At 49.9% G+C, this 22,181-nt stretch overlaps 1 pseudogene; it reads left to right on the plus strand.

Annotated features, from left to right (window-relative positions):
- The first annotated feature begins 1,262 nt into the window (after positions 1-1,262).
- Positions 1,263-18,571, plus strand: LOC128823018 (zinc finger protein 436-like; annotated as a pseudogene).
- The last annotated feature ends 3,610 nt before the right edge of the window (positions 18,572-22,181 follow it).

The following is a 22,181-nucleotide window of genomic DNA, read 5'->3' on the forward strand; positions in this document are numbered from 1 at the left end:
ACTCAGATCTCAGGTTTGCCTCTTTCTATGTCATTATCAAACGGCTATTACAAATCCTGGACTTAAGAGGGTTAAATTGCATAAGGATCATCTTCCTCCTCTCCTTTGAAAGTCATTTGTTCCCCCCTTTATCTCTGTTAAAAGGTTTGCCGATCAAAGAGACCAGCCACATATTTAATACACGTCAAAGCCAGAGACCTCCCCCTGTTTGGGGGATCAGTGGTTCCCAGCTGGTAACAGGAGAGTTGGCTGGACCCTTTTCTCTGTTCCAGCCGGCACAGGATGAGGAGGTCTCTCTGAGTGCAGCGTGGGTCCAGAAGTTTCCCAAACCCCATGACAAATGGTCTCTGTGAAGGGTTGATTCCCGCAGTGCTAAGATGCAGCCACCTCTGGGATGGATCCATGGTGGCCATTATTTGCTAGTGACAGGGCATGGACATGTCTTCAGTGTTTTGGCCCTCCATTCTCCCGTTAAAGATGCACCCCCCAGGGCTCCCTCTGCCTGTGTGAGTGGCCAGCAGAGGCTGGTGATAACTTTCTATCCACTTATCAGACATTGAGAGGTGAAACCACCAGCAGATTTTTGCTTCTCTTCCCTCTGGAAAACTGCAGGAACTTCAGGTTCTGTAGGGAAAATTCTTCCTGAGTCCTTGTCCTAGATCTGGGGGTGAGGGAGGTGGGAAGGGGGTTAGGAGTCCCACACAGTGATCTGCAGAAGAGGATTCTGGCCTCATCCTTTCTGAACTGTGCTTCTGGTGTCATTGAGAGTAGTGTTAATCCGGAGTCACTGCAAGGAAAGACTACTAGTACCATGAACAATTGTCCCTCTCAGGAGGGGGTTTCATTAGCTGCTCTTACCACAGGGTTCTGCTTGTTGCTAAAAGAGGGAAGGCGGCTCAAACTCTCTGTCCTGGGTATTAGGATTCAGCTTCCTGGGTCAGAGACTGCAGCTTCCATTGTGATCTGGGAGAAGAAAAGCCAGTTCCTGACTCCATATCCCCCCAGCTGGGATGTGCACGGCTCGGGGGTCAGTGTCGGGGTAATGCCCCAAAGTGACTCCTTTGGTTCTGCTCTTTTCTGGGGGCTTAAAACTGTGTGGGCTTTGCCTGGCAGGAGCGGCCAGGTCTACACGGCAATAAAGCGATCAAACATGTTCCCAGCATGGCAGAATCTGGGTTGTCTGTCTGCAGGGAAAGGGCCTGGGGGAATCGTGATGTGAAATGAACTAAAGTCTGTTCTGAAACTTCCACAACTGCCCTTCTCACCCTGCCAGGCTGCAGAATGACGCCCACGTTTCGCTCCAGCTGATCCCAGTCTCCCATGGGACAGGGAAGGGAAATGGCTGCAGAGGAGCCAGTCCAGGTAGGGATCACTGGGGGGTTGCTGGTGGGTTCCTGCAGGAGGGAGAGGGGCAGCAAATGCACAGGAGGTGGGAAGGTTTGTGCAGTCTGGTTTGGAGGTTGGAGCGGGGCAGGAAATACACAGGGTGGGGAAGGGAGGAGGCCGGGGTGGAAACCTGCTGGGATCTGTTTAATGAGAGGCTTAGATTCCAGGAACAGACTGTAGTGGTGGTGTAATCATCCTTCCCCTTCTGGGTCGGAGGGAGGCCGCAGCACCTGCCTCATCTCAGGGGAATAAGTAGTCCAGGTGTCTGTGTCCCGACCTCCCTAACAGGCGAAAACCCCTGTCAGTATCAGGGTTATGATCCTCAGGCAGGAGCAGGGCCACCCAGGAGTCTGTGGGTTCTAGGCCCTTAGGTGGGGCAGAGCGGTGAACAGTCTAGCACCCTGGCTTTGGCAGGTGAACGCTGGCCTACGGTGGGCAGGCTGCCACCCCAAAAGTGGGGGGCCCGGGGCCTACCCGACTCCAGCAGTCCCAGCCCAGGGCCTAACAGTGGTGGAGTGATCCGCCGCTGGGTTAGCAGGGAGTCCAGCCGCAGTACGCTGACCGCGCTTCACGCTGCCCCGGGCCACTTCCTCCCTCCCCTCCCCTCGGGGCGTACCTGGGTCAGCGGCGGGCCTGTCTGCCTGGGGTCGGTAGCCAGTGGCAGTCACGGCAGGTCCCCGGGTTCCTCCGGGAGCAGGGTGTGTCTTGGCTCCAGCAAAGCCGCAGTCTGGAGCTACGAGGATGCATCTGTCTCCGCTCCAGCTGAGTTGGGGGCTGGGCCTTTTATACCTCCAGTTCCCCTGATCCACTGCTGGGTCAGCGGGAGCCCCCTCCGCCCCAATGCAATGTGGCCAGTTCTCTGGCTGCCGCTGGCGGGAGCACTCCCTGGCTGCCACTGGCTGGACTACCCTGCCCTCCGAAGGGACGTGAGGCCCCACCACCCTCCCTGGGGTCTCCTGGCTGCCTGCTGCTGTGGGCGAGGAGGAGGAAAAGGAGGAGTCACAGGACGGCTGCAGGACACGGGAGGGGGTTTGTTGCGGGTCTGAGGGACTCTTCCATCTCTGCTCCTGTGCTGGTGAGAGCTACTGGTGTTGTGGGGAGGGGGCATGGAGCCCTCCCCCCCTCTCACCACCCCCACCTACCCTCTGGACCAGCTCTTCGCCCCTCGACACAGCTGCTTCCTTCACGGCCTTCCCCATACCCCTCGGACTGGCCCTGCCTTCCCCAGCTCTGTTTGGCCAGTGGGCTCCCCAGCTCTGTTTGGCCAGTGGGCCCCCCCCCCCCCCCCGGCTTGCCCACCAGCCTCCTTGCAGCAGTTTCCCCCCTTCCCCTTGCTGCCTGCCCCCCTGCCCCTTACTACCCATTTTCCTCCACCCTCCTTCCGCCTTGACCCCTTGGGAGTTTGTGTTCATTTGCCTGGCCCTCCCCCAGCCTGTCTTCAGTCTGCTCCCTCCCCCTTTCCCTGCACTGCTCCCTCCTCACTCAGCCCCCGGCTGCGTGCGCCACGTTCCCTCCCTAAGTACTTGTGCCCCTTTCCCTTTTTTACATTGCCCTCCCTTCACTGCACCCTCCCATTGGTATTGTGGTCCCTCCCCTTCCCAGTGCAGCCAGAGGAGCAGGTACCCCCATTCTGCCTCGCCTCGATCGGCCTCCCCAAGCCCTCCCTCCATTGGCACCTTCCTGCCCTGCCCGCAGCCTAGCGGGAGGAGTGGTTGGCCTTTCCCCTTCCCCTTCTCCCTCCATCTCCCGCCCCCCACCGGTGCTCCCTCCTGCCCCTTCCCAGAATTGCAGGGGAGAGTGTGGGTGGGGCCTCTCATGCTGACCCTGTGGCCCCCTCCTGCCAGCTCTCCCATCTCTCCCTGCTGCTAACCTCTCCACCACCACCGCCGGCCCCTCTGCCATTGCCCCGATAGGGGGCGCCACCAGCAAACACAAGAACGGATTCTGAGGCTGCCGTGGCCCCTGCCCCCTCCAGTTTTGGGGGAGCCCCCTCGGCCACTAAAAAAGGCCCGGGGAAGAAAAAGGGCAAGAGCCCCATTCGGAAGGTGAAACCCCCCCTGTGGTCAGGGCCATCCTCCCATCATCCACCATGGGACCCCCCTTCTCCTGCTATTCCCTCCACCAGCTCTGGGGGTGTCCCTCCCTTGACCCCAGAGCATACGCCCAGGTGGCTGCAGCCCATCCACCCGCCACTACTTCACCTGCCGCATCCAGTTCCATCCCTGGCGGCCGGGGCCCCTTTCCCACTCTAAGCAGGGAGCCTGGCGTCTGTAGCCTCCTGGTGCCGGCCTCTCCCCACATGGAGACCTACGTGCGGGCGTTGGCGCGGGTGGTGGGGCTCACAGCCGCGGTGGCAGCCTCCAAGATGTACAGGAAGATCGTTGTCTTCCTGGCGTCGGAGGCCACCTCTTCTTGGAGGTAGGGGGCGAATATGTCCCCCATTGACCCCTGGAAGACATGAGCGTACGGGTGGATTTTACCTCCTTCCCACCCTTTCTGCCCCATGCTGACCTACTGCCCTTCCTCTCCATCCTGGGGAGACCCCTTTCTGTCATCAGACCTCTCCCCCGGGGCTGGAAGGACCCCGCCCTCTGTCACATCCTGTCCTTCCGCCGGCAGCTCCAGAGCCACGCTAGAGGAGTCCTTTCTGGTGTCCCACCATGGGGCCCATTACCGGGTTCTCTGCTCTTCGGGGGAGGCCCGGTGCTCCCTCTGCCAGTCCAGAGGGACTGATCCCTGGTCTGGCACGGAGGAATGCTTGGGACCGCCAAGACCCAGGTGCTGGGAGCTCAGACAGGGGAATGTGTCAAACGCGAGGCCCGGTCTCACCACCTGCCTTGACGCGGAGAGGGAGGGGACCCCCGCAAGACTGAGGGGGGCCGCTACTGCCGAGCCGTCCGTCCCACCCCCTCATAGGGCCCAGCAGGGGGAGCCAGCTGAGGATGCTGTGGGGAACGGCACCGCCCTCCTCCTGGAGTCCCTCCCTGGGGGGGCCTCGGATGGAGCCCCTCCCGCCCCCTCGGCGCCGAGGCAGTTGTTGACTCGGTTGCTGGCGGGGAGAGATTTTCGCTCCGGTTTTCAGGAGATGGAGGCCCTGGGTGTGACCCCGCTCACCCAGCGGGAGGATGCCCCCTTTGCCAGAGGCCTCGATGTGGGGGGAGCATTAGTCACGCTGCCTCCTCCTCTCCCTTCCCTTCCCCAGGCCGCTGCCTCCACTCTCGGCCCTGGGGTGTTCCTGGGCTCGTCCATCTGCACAGCCACAGATGGCACCAAGCCACGGCCCTTGTGGCGACGGACAGTGCCGAGTGAGCGGGCCCAGAGCCCTTGGGTGCACCCCCCCGAGGCGAAGTGCTGCCTTTCCTCCCAGCGGGGGCTAATTGCAGATGCCATCCTGCCCGACACCGTGGTTACGGGTGCTGAACTTGCGGTGCCCAGGCCCGATGTCGTTGAGGGCCCCCTTCCTCTCCCGGTACCCTTGGCCCCTGAACGCCATCGAGAGGTGCTGCCCGCTGGGGACACTGACCCCATCTCTGCCTCTGCTCCTGATCCCGTTCGCACTCCTGGCTCTGTCGCATTCTCCGTCTCTCTCCCCTCCACCTCCCATACCGCTGCCGCCCCCAGGGTCGTCTCATTCCCCCTTCCCTTGGACGACCCTCAGAGCATCTGTCTCCCCTTCCCAACCCTTCTCTGAGCGGCTGCGGAGGTGGATGTGACTGCTCCGTGCCTTTCCCTACGGGGGAGGACGCTGATGCTCAACCCGCTGGTCCTGTCCATACTCTGAGCCCAGCCCCGTGTATCCTGGCCCGGCTCCAAAGGTGAGCTCTGGAGTTCGTCTGGCCAGGATAGCACTGGGTCTCGCTACACAGACGCATGGGGTTCGGAGGTGGAAACGCCCTAATTTGTGGAACAGGAAACAACCCACCTAGCTGGGGTTAGGAAAAAGAACCACACTCCTAGTGCTGGAGCCTGACCTGACTAACCACTGGCTACTGAGCGATGACGGGGGCATCCACATGTGAGGTGTAGGGGACATGTCTCTCCTCTTATATCCAACTCCTCACAACAAGGAGCGTGTTGGGCTTCCTTCTCCGGAGCTCTCCCTGCACCCTGCTAGGGGCTCCACCTCCTGTATCAGTCTGTGGCTAGTATGTGTGATGGATCTGCTGGGAGAGACAAGGGGCTCTCTCTGTCCCGTCACCCTGGTGGTTCCTGGATGCTCTGAGCGGGGTGGGGGTGGGACTCCTGACTGTGAGCCACCCAGAGCTTCCATTTGATTGGGTCCTTTCCCCCATGAGTGGTGGGGCTGTGAGTGGGGCAGCAGGTACTGAGTGTGGGACTCTTGCTCTTTCAGGGGCCGGTGACCTTCGAGGAGGTGGCTGTGTATTTCACCAGGGAAGAATGGGCTCTGCTGGACCCCACTCAGAGAGCCCTCTACAGGGGTGTCATGCAGGAGAACTACGTGAATGTGACCTCGCTGGGTAAGGATTCCCGTCCCCTCGGTTCTTAGAAGGGGAAGTGACTAATTAAGGTTCACGTCACCCCTACAGTGTAACCATTATGCTGCCCTGATGCAGCATCACCCCACATGCCAGTGACACGCGCACTATCTCTCTGGCCTTCTCCGCTACACAACACTACAGGAACAGAGCACAGGAGCAATACGGCACAATGTCCCACCAGAGCGCTGACAATCCTCAGGGCAAGAACTCCCCCTTGCGTACCTTTAGTGACACAACCTACAAGACTGAAATGGGGCAGACTCGGTCCCTCAGGGGTCACCTGCACCTCTCTGCATACCACAGTCACAGCTCTGCCAGGCTGCTCCAACTGCTCCCTTCACCATGCGACTACAGCTACAGCTGACCCAGTGCACACAGCTGCAGGGCATGCGGATAAATGCTGGTATTCCCGTCTGTGAACACAACACAAACAATGGGATGTTCTTAGTCCTTCCTTGTATCTATTATAGATTCATAGATTTTTAAGCCCCGAAGGGATGACTTGGTCATCTAGTCTGATCTCCTGTATCACAGACTGTAGAATTTCTTTCAGTTACTGCTGTACTGAGCTGAACATCTTCTGTTTGACTAAATCATTTTCAGAAAGGCATCCAGCCTTGATGTGAACTCCTGAACAGATGGGGAATACCCCAGGGACTGGGGTAGGTTGTTAATCTTTGCACCACCCTTAGAGAACCATTCCCAGTGGCTCTTACCAGCTGCAGGGATGGGAGCAGGGTTAAGGTGGCAATGCAGGGATGGCGTGTACATTTATTGTTCATTTTCTGGTTTGCAGAAATTTAAGTTTAGCACCGTCCATATGGTGACAGGCAGGAGACAGCACTGGGCACTCTTAGCTCTGCAGTAAAGTAGTTTCTGGGCATTTAGTTTGTTTAATTTTTGTAGTGGACATTTTGCCACTATAACTGTGTCCACACTCATCCCTTTGCCAGTATAGTTGTGCGTGTGAGATTTTTCACAGCCCTAAACAACAGAGCTGTCTTGACAGAACTGTAAAGAGCAGACCACGCCAGATTTTACAGCATGTGGATTTTACAGCACTTCAAAATATTCTCAACAGGGAAGCAATAGACACATTCAAACCGCTGAGCCCTCTGAGAGTCTCCCTGGAGAGTCCAGCCCCTGTTCCATTGGACGCTCTCAGTACTCTTATATTCACAGATGTTCCAGCTTAACAGTTACACCTCCCATCACCGATCCACTTAGCACAGCACCTATGTGATGTCTACACTAGCACTTTTGTCGGTAACACTTTTGTCAGTCAGGGGGTATGAAAAAAACATCCCCCTGACCAACATAAGTTTCACCCACAAAAGCCCTGGTGTGGACAGCACTATGCTGGCGGGAGCCGCTCTCCTGCTGACATAGCTACCGCCGCTTGTGGGGGGTTTCATTCTGCCGAGAGGAGAGAGCTCTCTCTCGTTGGCATAGAGAGGCGACATGGGAGACTTACAGCAGTACAGCTGTGCCTCTGTAGTGTAGACAGTCTGAGATGCGTATAGAGTGAAAACAAGTCATAGTTTAATTAATGAAGTCTAGAGATTCCAGTGATAGCAAGTAGAAGTATTGGGGAAAAATAGTTACACACAAAGTACAATCAGAGCCCTCGGTCTAGACCCTAGACGTACAGAACTAGAGCCTTTTGTACGTTCTACAGCAATGCTCACACAAAGTCCTTCTAGTGTTTTACAGCCGGGCTGGGCTGTGATCTTCTGTTCATGAGACAAATCACACTGCCAGCTTACCTCCACGCTGGAAGATGCAGGGTGTACCTCTTGTGACAAAGTTCCTCCTCTACCTTGGTGGGTCCTGCGCTTATTGGTGGATTTTCTTGCCTCACAGATTCACCATGTGGATTGGGAAACAGCCCAGAGATCTTCCCCTCTGGTAGAAGCCACAGTCCAGGTCAATTCCTCCTGTGTTTGATCAGGAGTTGGGAGGTTTGGGGGGAACCCGGGCCTGCCCTCTACTCCAGGTTCCAGCCCAGGGCCCTGTGGACTGCAGCTGTCTAGAGTGCCTCCTGGTACAGTTGCACGACACCTACAACTCCCTGGGCTACTTCCCCATGGCCTCCTCCAAACACCTTTATCCTCACCACAGGACCTTCCTCCTGGTGTCTGATAATGCTTGTGCTTCTCAGTCTTCCAACAATAGGTCTTCTCGCTCTCAGCTCCTTGTGCCTCTTGCTCCCAGCTCCTCGCATGCACGCCACAAACTGAAGCGAGGTCCTTTTTAAACTCAGGTGCCCTGATTAGCTAGCCTGTCCTAATTGATTCTAGCAGTTTCTTAATTGGCTCCAGGTGTCTTAATTATCCTGCCTGTCTTAATTGGTTCTAGCAGGTTCCTGATTACTCTAGTGCAGCCCCTGCTCTGGTCACTCAGGGAACCGAAAACTACTCATCCAGTGACCAGTATATTTGCCCTCTACCAGACTCCTGTACCCCACTGGTCTGGGTCGGTCACACTCTGTACAGCCAAATGTACCCCAACATGCCATTATCCTCACTCATAAACAGGATCCTGCTTTTTATTATTTTGTGTAAATTTCCTCTCTTACAGATTTCACAATCTCTTCATTAGCAGTTGGCTCAGCGTACAAACTGGGCACCTCCCCCATCTGTCTGTCTGATCCCATCTGTCTCTTGTCTTAGTCTTAGGTTGTCAGCTCCATGGGGCAGGGACTGTGTTTTTGTTCTGTGTCTGGAGAACGTCCAGCACACTGGGATGATGGTCAGTGGCTGGGGATATGAGCATTACGGTAATAGAAATAATAAATACCAATCATTGGGAGGGGGTTGGAGAGCAGAGAGGTGCAGGGTAGGTTTGGGGTGAAGAGTTCCTGTGAGCTGGGAGGCCTGGGGGCAGTGGGAAGGAGATGTACCATGGAGCAGGTCCTGTAGGGAGTTGTGATGCAATGGAGGGCTGGAAGAAATAAGAAGGAGCTGGTTTCAGTGGGCATGAACCGTTCAGAGTACCCCAACTCACTACAATCGTAACCTGTGCAATAGGACCTCAGAGTTACAAACACCTGGGGTATGGCATTTGTTCTAATTCTGAACAAAATGTTGTGGTTCTTCTTTCAAATGTTTACAACTGAACATTGACTTAATACAGCTTTGAAACTTTATTATGCAGAAGAAAATGCTGCTTTCAACCATCTTCATTTAAATGAAACTAGCACAGAAACACTTTCCTTTTTGTGTCAAAGCTTTTTTTAAAACTTCCCCTTTATTTTTTTAGTAATTTACATTTAGCACAGTACAGTACTGTATTTGCTTCCTTTTTGGGGGCATACGGGGGGGGGTCTTTGCTGCTGCCTGATTGAGTATTTCCCATTCCAAATGACGTGTACGGTTGACCGGTCAATTCATAACTTTGTAACGCTGAGGTTGTAGTGTGTTTAAAAGGTGTCATGGAAGGCTATGGCTGCACTACGGATGATCTAAACCAACAGGAGAGAGTTCTCCCATCGACTTAATTACTCCAGGCCCCAGGAGCAGCAGTAGCTCTGTTGGCAGGAGAAGCTTTCCCACTGACACAGCGCCGGCCACACCGACACGTCACTGTAACTTACGTCGCTCAGGAAGGTGGCGTCCTCACACCCCAGAGTAACATTATTTATACCAACAGAATCTGTAGTGTGTATCTAGCTTAAGATGCCAATTAGGGCTGTCAAACGATTAAAAAAATTAATCACGATTAATCAGACTCTTAAAAATAATAAAATATCATTTATTTAATATTTTTGGGATGTTTTCTACATTCTCAAATATATTGATTTCTATTACAACACAGAATACAAAGTGTACAGAGCTCACTTTATAGTTATTTCTCATTACAAATATTTGCCCTGTAAAAAACAAAAGAAATAGTATTTTTCAAGTACTGTAGTGCAATCTCTTTGTCATGGAAGTTGAACTTACAAATGTAGAATTATGTACAAAATATAACTGCATTCAAAAATAGAACAATGTAAAACTTTAGAGCCTACAAGTCCACTCAGTTCTATTTCTTGTTCAGCCACTCGCTCAGATAAACAAGTTTGTTTACATTTGCAGGAGATAATGTTGCCCGCTTCTTGTTCACAATGTCACCTGAAAGTGAGAACAGGCATTCGCATGGCACTGTTGTAGCTGGCGTTGCAATGTATTTACATGCCAGATGTGCTAAAAATTCATATGTCCTTTCATGCTTCAACCACCATTCCTGAGGACATGCATCCATGCTGATGACAGGTTCTGCTCGATAACAATCCAATGCTGTATGGACCAATGCATGTTTATTTTCATCCTCTGGGTCAGATGCCACCAGCAGATGGTTGATTTTCTTTTTTGGTAGTTCAGGTTCTGTAGTTTCCGCATTGGAGTGTTGCTCTTTTAAGACTTTTGAAAGCATGTTCCACACCTAGTCCCTCTCAAATTTTGGAAGGCACTTCAGATTCTTTAACCTTGGGTCGAGTGCTGTAGCTAGCTTTAGAAATCTCACATTGGTACCTTCTTTGCATTTTGTCAAATCTGCGGCAAAAGTGTTCTTAAAACGAACAACATGTTCTGGGTCATCATCCGAGACTGCTATAACGTGAAATAGATGGCAGAATACAGGTAAAACAGAGCCGGAGACATACAATTCTCCACCAAGGAGTTCAGTCACAAATTTAATTAGCACATTATTTTTTTAATGAATGTTGTCAGCATGGAAGCATGTCCTCTGGAATGGTGGCTGAAGCATGAAGGGGCATACAAATGTTTAGCATATCTGGCACATAAATATCTTGCAATGTCGGCTACAAAAGTCCCATGCAAATGCCTTTTCTCACTTTCTGTGGTGACATTGTATATAAGTGGGCAGCATTATCTCCTGTAAATGTAGACAAATTTGTTTGTTTTAGAGATTGGCTGAACAGGTAGGACTGAGTGGACTTGTAGGCTCTAAAGTTTTCTTTTTGAGTGCAGTTATGTAACAAAAAATCGACATTTGTAAATTGCACTGTTACAAGAGCGAGCTTGCACGACAGTTCTTGTATGAGGTGAATTGAAAAATAGTATTTCTTTTGTTTATCATTTTTACAGTGCAAATATTTGTAATAAAAAATGATATAAACTGAGCAGTGTACACTTTGTATTCTGTGTTGTAATAGAAATCAATATATTTGAAAATGTAGAAAAGCATCCAAAAAGATGTAATAAATGTCAGTTGGTATTCTATTGTTTAACAGTGTGATTAAAACAGCGATTAATCGTGATTCATTTTTTTTAGTTTATCGTGTGAGTTAACTACAATTAATCGACAGCCCTAATACCAATAGAAACCTAATGACATCATGTTCATTAATATTATTGCATGGTGTATGTATGGAGGACAAATTCAATATTATAGATGTTGCAAATGATGTTCTTAAAGCGTGTCTGCCAGCCAGGGTTGAAATTACCCCACCCTAGACAAAGGCAGGTAGTTCTGTTACCTTGAAGGTACTTTCAAGGTACATTAAGAGACAATGGGAATGCAATTTACATAAAAGAAACCATCAAAACTAACAAGGTAACCACTCAGCATCATGGTGGGAGAGGATATCGCAGGACCAGACCAAATTCCATTTTCGCAAACACCAGCAAGGGAATAAACCACCATGGAACTTCCTTCAGCACTAGACTCCAGGCCTTCCTCACAGCTTGAATGCCCTTTACTTTAGAGAGGAACCTTCAGAAAACTCCCTTTCAAAGGTTCACTGAACTATACAAAAGAGAGGCAGAGAATCCCAAGTTATCTTCCACTTAAGAAGACAAAGGAACCAAGCCCTTTGGACTTTGGGGGAGATATTGAGTAAGGGGGTGGTCTGCCCTCTTGCTGGTAAGTAGCGTGGTAAGAATCTTACCTTGAGCCAGGACTGTAGTTTTATTAGGTCCTAGTCTCCAGATAGGGTGAGCAGATGTCCCGATTTTATAGGGACAGTCCTGATTTTTGGCTCTTTTTCTTATATAGGCTCCTATTACCCCCTCATCCCCGTCCCGATTTTTCACATTTGCTGTCTGGTCGCCCTATCTCCAGAAAGCATTTTTCACTTTCACTTGCTTGTAACCATTTCTGACTTTCTCCTTTATACCTGAACTCACCTTAATGCTTTTGTTTCTAAACTTGTTTTAATCTTAATCTAAACGAATCCGGTGCTGTCTTTGAATTCAAGTGCTAGCCAGCTCCAGTTGAAGTGATAAGCTGGGCCATTTGAGGAGAAAACAATCCTTATTATTCCTCTGAATGATCTGGGACAAAGTAGCCATTGCAGAGCACATGGTTTGGGGAGAATTCAGCTGTTGCTGACTCTTGCCAAGTGTATTCAAGGCTGGTAGAATCCAGAGTGTGCCTGGGGTGTAACAAGCAGGCTGTTGGTCTCAGAGCTGCTGGTCCAGGGTCACTTATCACACAGACACTCGGTGTGTCCTTGAATGCTGGCTGGGGGTATTCAGACAAGGGAGCTCCAGCAGCAGAACATTGAAACTCCCCCAGGATTACAGACAACACAACTCCTCACGGGTCTGGATTGCCCCCAGGATGTGAAAATGGCCTAGGTTGGTAGTGAAACATCTTGAGAGTCCTGCTCCCCCAACCCCACCTGCAATAGCCACAATCTCTCTTCTCTGCAGGCGCCTTGGATCTTGGGCTCCATCATGCCTGACGTCACCTGGCCTGATGCTTATTTTTCACATTCTGCTTGTCCAGAGGAATTGGAGTCTGTTGTTCCTGGATTATAGCGGCTGATTTCCCAGCACTCTCCACACCCAGGGATTTTCATACTCCCATTACACCTGACTCACTAGATTCCCTAATGCTGCAATAGGTGCTTTCCTGACATCTAACAGTGGTGAGATCCTGCATTCAGTAATATCCCTGCCCTTCCTATTCCTTACTCCACCGAACCCCACCAGCCCAGGCTGACTGTTCCCAGCTTCCCCAGGACTCTCGCATTGTCTCTGGACCTCTCTGTCAGCAAGAAGAAGTGCCAGGGAGACTTGCCCTCTGTCTGGACTCTCCACTTTCTGAGTCAGTCATTTACCTTCTGTGTGTTTTAGGAGCCCTCTTTGATAATGAGTGTCTGGGACATAAATAAATTAAATAAATTAATTAATTAATGGAGATATCCTATCTCTTAGAACTGGAAGGGACCTTGAAAGGTCATTGAGTCCAGCCCCCTGCCTTCACTAGCAGGACCAAGGCTACATTACCCAGGCTACACTCTGGACTGTTGAACAGCTGTCCCTCATCAGTTTTCCAACCTGGGATGCCTTTCCACACTGCTTTGCTGTGAGAACAGCCACTCCTGGGCAGCTAGCACACATTCTCCAGCATGTAACTCGCTCCCAGCGGCACAGTATTGAGTGCTGCTACTCAACCACTTGTGAATTACACCCCAGGGGAATACCGGCACATTCTCTAGTCCCAGATTTCCCCCCAGAAATGTGTCTTGCACTCTCCAGCACATTACTGAACAATACAAGGTCATACAAAGTCTGTCACTTCATCCATGAGAAATGACAGGCAACAGGCTTGTTATCCCAAGTGCAGTTTCTTACACTGTAATCCAACAATAAAGTTGTTTTATTGTTTTATCTATTAACTACAGAAAGAAAAGATTTTAAGTGACTACAAGTAATGAGGCGTAAAAGTCAGAATTGCTTACAAAAGAAATAAAAGATGAAACGCAAACTAACGTCTAACTTCACAAGCTGAAACAGATGCACAGCAAATCTCTCTCTCTCCCCGTATGCTGTGACAGGCTGAGTTTCCTTTCAGCCAGGGGCCCTGTCTCCCAAAGTTCAGTTCTTCAGGAGGAGTTGATGTCCTGAGCAGAGAGAAAAGGGGCAGGAGAGAGAGAGAGAATCAAGTGTTTTCCTCACCTCTTTTTATAATTCAGTCCTTTGTGCTAGAAACATCTTCAGTTTTCAGCTGAGTCATGGTGACAGGCTCCATGTGCTGTCGATGTGAGGTTCAAGTCCTCCCTGTGATGGAATGTAAATTTCTCGCTCACGCCTTCCCCCTGCTGGAGAATGGCCACTTAACCAGCTGTTAGCTGTGCTGTCTCGGAGGAACTGGTCCGCGGGTGTTCCCCAGAATTCTAACATTTTTTCTGTAACATCATGCAGTAAAATCTTATATCTTTTGTGACGGGGTCAGGCCAGCCGGTTACAGGAGAGTGGTGGAAGGCAGGTATATTAGCTCCAGGATAAGCAGGTTCCTTTTCCCCTGGTAACTGAACAGGAGTTACCCCAGGTTAATTAAGACACCTGGGGCCAATCAACTGGCCTGCCAAAACCTGTTAAGAGCCTCCCCCTCCAGCCAGATAGGAGGGCACGATAGGAGCTGTGGGAGGCAGGCACGCTCCCGGAGACCTGGGTGGTGCAGATGCTGACAAGCACCAGGAGGGAAACCCCACAGGTGCAAAGGCAAAGGGCAGGGCAAACAGCCCTTCTGGGTCCTGGAGGTTTGAGGGATGAGAACCCACCAGAGGGAAGAGACTGAACTGGGTATCTGGCCTGTCCCCACCATGCCCAGAGGGGCTACCAGACATTAAGAGGCTCCCCTCCGCCTTCCCCTGTCAAGAAGGCCGTGAGGAACCCTGCTCAGGCAAGGCATGGACAGTAAACCAAAGGGCATGGGTGTAACAATGCCGTCTTTGGCGGGACACTACTGAGAGTATCAATTCAGGACAAATTGCTTAGAGCAGGGCAGTTACAGCCCAAGACTGGGGGTCTAAGGCACACCAAACCACCCAAACAGAGGACTTCGGTTTTACCCCACGGGCTAACCAGAAGTCATACAAACAATTCCCTTAGATACTCCTGTTCCCTTGTATACCCACCAGCGCCACTCCTTATGGGGATGAATGGTTATGAAAACCAATACCCCAGTAAAAGAGAAAAGGTTCTCTCAATTCCAAAGGACCAAGCCCCAGCCCCAGGTCAATATACCAGTCAGATCTTGCCCACAAATCACGCTGTTGCCAATCCTTTAGAATCTAAAATCTAAAGGTTTATTCATAAAAAGGAAGTAATATAGATGAGTTAAAATTGGTTAAATGGAATCAAATACATACAATTGCAAAGTTCTTAGTTCAGGCTTGTTTCAGGTTTGATGGGATTACTGTTGATTTAAACCAATCAAGTCTCTGGAGTACAAACATCCCAGCTTGGATGGGTTATTCAGTCCTATGTTCAGAGCTTCAGTTTCAAACACAGTTCCTCCAGAGGTCAGAAGGAGGACTGAAGACAAAATGGAGGGGTTTCCAGGGCCTTTTATATCCTCTGCCATGTGGAAGGACCCCTTTGTTCTTACTGTGGAAAATCACAGCAGCAAGATGGAGTTTGGGGTCACATGGGCAAGTCACATGTCCATGCATGACTCAGTTTGCAGGCAGCAGCCATTGCTGACATGCTACTTTGAACGTTCCCAGGAAGGCTCCTCAGATGTGCATTGGAGTCTCCCAAGGTCCACTGTCCGTTCAGTGTTTCTTTACTGGGCAATTAATCTGAAGAATTCCTTTCTCAAGAAGCTGACCAAAAGCTTTACTAATGCTACTTAAAAGAAACACATTGAGATACAAGTACATAGCCAATATTTATAACTTCAAATACAAAATAATACACCTACAGGCATCATAATCATAACCAGCAAATTATAACCTTTTCATAGACACCTTTCTTGATCATCTTTGTACAAGATTTGGTGCAACTATAGGACCTTGGTTGCAACAATGATCTATACGGTCACAGTTCATGTCAATAACGTCACAGTGGGGAAATCCTGAGGGGAAGAGGAATACCCCACCCCGCCACTAAGAGGAAGCGTGGAACCCACTGAGGCGGAGGAGCTCTGTCACACTTTATATATGCAGTGTTTCTATTTTAAATACACAGTTTGACAAGACAATAATGTTCAGCATATTACGAGTTTCCAGATTATACTCAACAAGGTAGACTTTGTACAAAATATATCATAGTTTTGCAAAAGAGTGAATACAGGGTTACAGACTGTCACAGTGTCTGTTTGTGTTCCCAGCAGATGTGTGATTACAATCCCTCATGAAAGCAACAGAGGGTCCTGTGGCACCTTTGAGACTAACAGAAGTACTGGGAGCATAAGCTTTCGTGGGTCAGAACCTCATGAGCAGAGCGTTCTGCACCTTTGAGGACCAGGGGAGCTGGCCCTGGGATTTCACTGGTTTACTAAGGATTGGGTTTTAAATTAATAATTATTTTTCATGACAAAGTCTTATAAATTCACCTGATCTCCTTGTTTTCTTTCATCTGAACAGGGTTTCCAGTTTCCAAACCTGATGTCATCTCCCAGCTGGAACAAGGGGAAGAGCCGTGGGTCCCAGACCTCCAGGATTCAGAGGAAAAAGAGATCCTGAGAGGTCCCTGCACAGGTGAGGAACATTTAACCAACTCAGAATCTGTAAGTGCCTGATCAGAAAATCTGGGGATACCCTACCAAGACCTTGGGAGCTTTCAGTTCAGGATTGTCCCCAGCAGGTGTCGTATTGTCTGGGAGGTACAGCTCAGGGCTTCCTACAGATCCTAACTGACACCTGGCAGTAGCTTCCTCCCTTCCGCCTGAGTATTTGGATGGGATGTGAAGGAAGAGTTAGGGGAATTCAGTTCCTGTTTTTGACATCTCTCCAGCACTTATTTTGGCTTGGTCTTCCCTTGTCCAGCCCAGTTTCAGGTTTCTCTCTCTGTCCCAGCAGGTGATGCGATGGTGAGTGAGAATGAGGAGCAGAAGTCCCAGCAGGAAGATCCTGAGCAAGTGGAATCACACGGAGCATTATCGCAAAGATCCAAAGAGAAAGTGCCCACGATTCATGAGCAGGGAAAAGTCTTTGAGATTCAGCGCAGTCCAGAGCGTCAGCAAGGAAACCAACCAGGGGAGAAAATGGGAAAAGTAATTTACTCTTGGGGAACTCACAAGGACCACAAAGAAACCACAGCCCAGCAGAAAATCCTCAGAGGAAAGAGAAAATATACATGCAGTAAGTGTAGGGCAAACTTCAGTGAATCCACACAGGAGAGAAACTCTATGAATGCAGTGAGTGCAGGAAAACCTTCACTCTCAGCTCATATCTTACTACACATGAGCGAATGCACAGGGGGGAGAGGCCCTTTCAGTGCTCTCAGTGTGGGAAAAGCTTCACTAGGAGCTCATCCCTTATTAGACATGAGAGAATCCACACGGGGGAGAGACCCTATAAATGCTGTGAGTGCGGGAAAAGCTTCACTTCCAGCTCAAACCTTATTCAACATCAGAGAATGCACACAGGGGAGAGGCCCTATGAATGTGGTGAGTGCGGGAAAGCCTTCACTTGCAGCTCCGAGCTCACTAGACATGAGAGAATCCACACAGGAGAGAGACCCTATGAATGCAGTGAATGTAGGAAAACCTTCACTCTCAGGTCAGATCTTACTACCCATGAGAGAATCCACACAGGAGAGAGGCCCTTTCAATGCTCTCAGTGCGGGAAAACCTTCACTAGGAGCTCAGACCTTACTAGACATGAGAGAATCCACATGGGCGAGAGACCCTATGAATGCTGTGAGTGTGGGAAAAGCTTCATTTCCAGTTCAAAACTTATTCAACATGAGAGAATCCACACACGGGAAAGTCCCCATACATGCGGTGAATGCGGGAAAGCCTTCAGTTGCAGTTCAAAGCTCACTAGACATGAGAGAATGCACAGGGGGGAGAGACCTTATGAATGCTGTGAGTGCGGGAAAACCTTCACACACAGCTCAGATCTTACTACCCATGAGAGAATCCACACAGGGGAGAGGCCCTTTGAATGCTCTCAGTGTGGGAAACGCTTCACCAGGAGCTCAGACGTCACTAGACATGAGAGAATCCACACAGGAGAGAGACCCTATGAATGCTGTGAGTGCGGGAAAAGCTTTGTTTCCACCTCAAACCTTACTAAACATCAGCGAATCCACACCGGGGAGCGCCCCTTTACATTCGATGAGTGCGGGAAAGCCTTCAATTGCGGCTCACAGCTCACTAGACATGAGAGAATCCACACGGGAGAGAGACCCTTTGAATGCTGAGAGTGTGGGAAAACCTTCACTCACAGCTCAGATCTTACTAGATATTGGAGAATCCACACGACAGAGATCCTATGAATGTGAATTCAGGAAAACCTTCAATCAAAGCTCATACCTCAGTACTACGGCTATCCATTAATTATAGTTAACTCAGGCGATTAACTCAAAAAATTAATCACGATTACAAATATTAGTCGTTATTATTCACAGTTTTAATCACACTGTTAATAGAATACCAATTGACATTTATTAAGTCTTTGTGGATGTCTTTCTATATTTTGAATATATTGATTTCAACTACAACAAAGAATACAAAGTGTATGGTGCTCAGTTTATATTATTTTTATTAGATATCTGCACTGTAAAAAAGATAAAGAAAACAGTATTTTTCAGTTCCTCTAATACAAGTAATGTAGTGCAATCACTATCATGAAAGTGCAACTTACAAATGTAGATTTTTTTTGTTACATATCTGCACTCAAAAACAAAACAGTGTAAAACTTTACAGTCTACAAGTCCACTCAGTCCTACTTCTTGTTCAGCCAATCGCTAAGATAAACAAGTTTGTTTACATTTACAGGAGATAATGCTGTTCGCTTCTTATTTGCAGTGTCAACTGAATGTGAGAACAGGTGTTCATATGGCACTTTTGTAGCCGGCATTGCAAGCTATTTACATGCCAGATACGCTAAACATTTGTGTGCCCCTTCACGCTTCGACTACCATTCCCGAGGACATGCTTCCATGCTGCTGATGCGCGTTAAAAATCGCGTCACAAATTTAATTAGTGCATTTTTTTTTAATGAGCGTCATCAGCATGGAAGCATGTCCTCTGGAATGACACTATGGGGTCATGACACTGGTCACATTACACTATGGCAGGCCTGCACAACTTGTAGTGTCGAGGGCCATATTACTCCAAAGAAAACAGCTAAGGGCCGAACTCCCCCAGCCCTGCTGAAACACTGCCCCCCCCAGCACTGCCCGCCCGCCCCACGGAAACAGCCCCCCCAGCACCGCCCAGCCCCCCCGAAATATCCCCCCAGCACCGCCCGCCCCATGGAAACAAACCCTCCTTCCCCAGCGCCGCTCCGCCAAAACAGCAGTATTGAATCTTGGTAATATGTTATAGCGGGTCCCTAAGGTAGTATAATTAAGGTAAAAGAAAAATGTTTTTTTGCTAGAAGTAGAATAAGATCTCCCCCCCCCCCCACTTTGTAATCAATTGCCCTGTTGAATGAATGAGGTGTGAATGAGGAAGGTGTGGAAGGCAGGCACTTCCAGACAGCTGCAACCCTTGGAGAGGGGTTGGGAGCCAGACCAGATCAGTAGAACAGGTCAGCCACCGACTCGCCGATCGCCTCCTCAGCCCCCATCCCCCGCCACTGGCTCACCTGCCCCCCCACCACTGCCCGCCCGCTCACCTCCTCAGCTGCTGGCTTACCTGCCCATCCGTCTCCTCAGACCCCCCCCTTGGCTCACCTACTCACTACCCGCCCGCTCGCCTCCTCAGGCCCCACCTTCCCCGGCTCGCCTACTCACCCCCTGCCACTACCTGCCCACTCACCTACTCAGCCCCCCTCCCTCACCCGCTGCTTGCCTACTCACCCCCCGCGGGCCGCACAGTGAGCCCACGCGAGCTGCATGTGGCCCCCAGGCCACATGTTGTGCAGGCCTGCACTATGGGGTCATGTGACCAGATCACCTGGTACTGGACTCCATCTTGGAATAACAATGTTTTTCCACTGAAAGGTGTGGGCACCAAGCTTGGAGACAAATGATTCCCGCCATATGCAAAAGATATTTAAGGCAGGAGCGTGACATCTCCCTATCGCAAATACCTAAGGAACAAAGACTGAACTGGGGGAGAAGTGCTGGACCCAGGCTAGAGGGGTTTCTAGTCTGTAAAAGGAATACCTGGGGTTTTTAAGTTGCAAGCCAGGGCAGCTGGCCCCTTAAGAATCTCTGAAACCAGCTTAAATCATCTAGGGTGAGAATTTGCTATTCATATCCAATTACATTAGTATATTAAGTTTAAATTGTGTTTTTATTTGCTAGGTCATCTGCTTTGATCCATTTGCTATCTCTTATAACCACTGTGGAAGAAAACGCGTTTTCTTCCACACCACTTAAAATCTATCTTCTGTAGTTAATAAACTTGTTTTTGTTTGTCTAAAACCAGTGCGTGGAAGTCATAACTTGGGGCAGAAAGCTGTTGTATATTCCCTTTCCGCACTGAGGGAGGAGGCGAATTTCATGAGCTTACACTGTACAGTTCTCTGTGCAGCGCGAGGCGGTATAATTTTGGGTTTACCCTCTGGGGGGTGGTGCCTTAGGAAATGGGAGGTGCCTTAGCTGTGCCTTCCCAGGCAGGGACCAGTTAAAGAACCCGTGTGTACGTAGCTGCAGCTGGGTGTGTCCCTACCTGTGTGAGCGCTGGTGGAAGGGCATTGTGAAGCCTGGAGGGGTTGGGAGCTAGTCACAGCAGTACAGCGTGAGTGGAAACCCAGGCTGCTGGGTCAGGGGGTCTCAGTGGTGACCCAGTTCCAGGTGGCATCCCAGGGGGGAACCCATCACAGTGACGCAATTGAGCAGGATCATATGCTCAGTGTGTTGCTCTGAGACGGGGTCTCCAAACTTTATGAGACAAGGGCCAGATTAGATTTTTGAAGGGGCTTCGCGGGCCGAAGCAACTGTGAAAGAAATGAAATGTATGCAAATATATGCAAAATCATTAAAAAAACCAACACTACTGTGTCAGTGTTGCATTAAATTCTAAATCAGGTATAAAAGTTAATCGATGCAGGTACTGTGAAATCACACAAAATATTTGTCAATACATTAAAAATCATTTCACTTTTTTTTTTTAACTCACCCATTTGTCTCATACAAATACTGTTTGGTTCTATTAGTGCTGTAGTTAAAATTTAACCATTATGAAATTGTTAATTTCCATCTTCTTTACTCCATTTATTGGAGATGTAATTAAGCATCTGGCTTCTATTTTTACTCTTAGGCAGGGGTCCGTGCCTGCTCGGCTGCAGCAGCAACTCTCCCCTAAGTTGGCTCCCCTTTTGGGGGGACACTGGCTCCTGGGGACACTCACCCCTCCACACAGCTCAGCTGAGCTACCCCACCTCCCCCCCGTGTGAGCCGGCAGCCCCTCCCCCTGCCTGCTCGGCTGCCTACTCAGCTGTTCGCTTCTCCCCTGTTGGTTGGAGGGCTGGACAAATGCAAGCCCCGGGCTGGATTCGGCCCGCGGGTCGTAGTTTGGAGACTCCTGCTCTGAGACACTGGTGGTGATTTTATGTGAGTTTTAAATGTAGTGGCTGAAGATCAGTCAAAGAAGTTACCAGTTATTTTCTGTTTGCTTATTTCGGGCAAGGGAAGTCGGGAGAGAAAAACAGGAAAATGCATGAAAGTGAAACTAGTAAGAAGCTGGAGCTGTGCAGATTGCAGGCAGAAGAGAAGGGAAAAGAACACAGAAGACATATGGCATTACAGCGACTGCAGATTGAAGCAGAGAATGCCAGACAAGAAGCTGCGCACCAAAGGGTCCTGGAACTCCAAGGTAAAGAAATAGAGGGGAAGGAACAAGAAAGGAAGCACAAACTAGACTTGATATAGAGGTGGAACAAGAACCCCCCCTCCCGCTTCAGGGAGTCCAACCTCCAAAAATCAGTGCTGAGTGAATCAGGTTTGAAAGGATCAGAGGAGACTGTGATGGGAGAATCTCTTTTCCTAATTCTGAGTCATCAGATGTAACCGGCTCTGGAATTTCACTTGACACTTTCGTTTTCATGTAGTCTACCTCTCTGCAATGTGGGTTTCTCTCTTTCCCAAAGGCTGTTTCGTCACCCAATTGGAGATCTGTTTATTTGGACAGGCTGGAGCTCAGATTTATTGGAGACGTTGAGACAAATGACCATTTGCTAAAGTCACTACTTCTCACTTAGCTTTGCTTTTTCCCCACCCCTCCATGATGACGTGGAGAAAGTTCACGTGCAGTTCTGTCAACAGGAGAGAACTCTCCAATTTACTGGACATGCTAATGTAACCCTTCTGCCCATCTAAGTTGGCAGCAACAAGGGCTGGGTTCTGTATCTAGGGGTTCCGTTTCAATAACGCAATGCAAAACCGGCTCGAGCCCCCACCCAGTGACCTGGGACAATTATATACCACCCCCTGGGTG

This window comes from Malaclemys terrapin, chromosome 15, assembly GCF_027887155.1.
Source record: "Malaclemys terrapin pileata isolate rMalTer1 chromosome 15, rMalTer1.hap1, whole genome shotgun sequence".
Lineage (NCBI taxonomy): Eukaryota > Metazoa > Chordata > Testudines > Emydidae > Malaclemys > Malaclemys terrapin.